Source organism: Geospiza fortis, unplaced genomic scaffold (assembly GCF_000277835.1).
Source record: "Geospiza fortis unplaced genomic scaffold, GeoFor_1.0 scaffold218, whole genome shotgun sequence".
In the NCBI taxonomy this organism is placed as follows: Eukaryota; Metazoa; Chordata; class Aves; order Passeriformes; family Thraupidae; genus Geospiza; species Geospiza fortis.
The window spans coordinates 927,960-929,417 of record NW_005054524.1 but is presented as its reverse complement, the minus strand read 5'-3'; positions in this window follow the sequence as shown (position 1 = coordinate 929,417).

The following is a 1,458-nucleotide window of genomic DNA, read 5'->3' as shown; positions in this document are numbered from 1 at the left end:
GGGAATGTCCCCAGAGGCTGTCCCGGCCCTTCCCACCGATCCCGCCGCCTGTTCGGGGTGACTCAGGCGTTTGCAAAGCAGAGGACGTCACTGACAGGACTCTTCCTGCAGGTGACAAACGCTCGTTTAGGGAGGGCTGGGATCGCCGATTGTGCCGCCTCCATCCCACCGCGGATGTGCCAGCGCCAGCTGCGCTCCCCGCCCCGCGCCAGCTGCATCTTCCTGGGCTTTTCCTCTATGGAAAGAGGCGAGTCTGGGAAGGGGAATTCCGAGGAAGAGGAGGCCGGTGACAGCTTGGGGACGATGAAGATCAAAGCACTGGCAGCGTGAGACCTCCTGGGAAGGGAAAGGGGATTTTGTAGTTATCGCTCAAAATGAGGTTTATCGTTGAAAATAATTATCGTTCATAATAATTATCGTTCAAAATAATTATCGTTCATAAATGTCTCCCATGTAAAACCAGGACAGGAGCTTAAACCCATTCACAGCTGCGGACGCGGAGAGCGTCCCCAGAGGTGTGTCCCGAATGTGACAGTGACGGTGGGCAGCCCAGGGGACAGCAGCTCCCTCCGTGCCAGGGTTTGTCCCGGTGTGCAGCGACAATCTGCTCTGGGGTTGGTTTTGGGAGCCTCCGGGAGGCAGCAGGAGCTCTGGGGGATGTGGTGCCTCAGCCGCGGCGTTTCTTCATCTGCCCCGAGGCTCGGGCGAGGCGGATCCTGCCGGGGTTTCCTCACTTTGGGAATCTCTTGGTGTCCCGGCCAGGGAAGTGGCAGGAGGGATGTGCTGGCACCTCCAGGGCAGCTCAGGGCTCGGTTCCTCCCCTCCCGGTGCTCCCGGTCTGAGCCGCCCCCATGCCCTGCCTGGCTCTGCCCTGCTGTGCTGCCAGGGCTGGGTGATGGCCCAGAGAGGGGCTGGATCCCTCTGATCCCACTGCAGGGATCCCTCTGATCCCATTGCAGAAAACTTCCCAAATTCCCTCCCCTCCTTCTCCTTCTCCTTCTCCTTCTCCTTCTCCTTCTCCTTCTCCTTCTCCTTCTCCTTCTCCTTCTCCTTCTCCTTCTCCTTCTCCTTCTCCTCCTCTCTGTCCATAATGTTCCCCCGGAGGGCTCAGGCTGCTGGCGGGGCTGGGGACATCCCGAGCAGGTCCCTGTCACCCCTCACGTCCCTGGCACGAGGCTCCCTTGCACTCCTCACCCCCATCCCGGTGTTTGAGCCCCTCCTAAGGGGAGATAAGATCGAGATCAGCCCAGCCCGGCTCTGCCAAAACGGGCAGGAAGCAGCACAGTAATTAAATAGGCAAATAATGGGAATTTAGGATTCTAACAAAAGGCAGAAAAGCAATCCAGAGGGGGTCGGGAAAATCAGGAACACAGAGAAAAACCCAATCAAGTGGAAAATAGCCCGGACTGGAGCCAAGGGAGGGGCTGAGGCAGCCGGGCTTGGGGGGGAGGAGGGGAT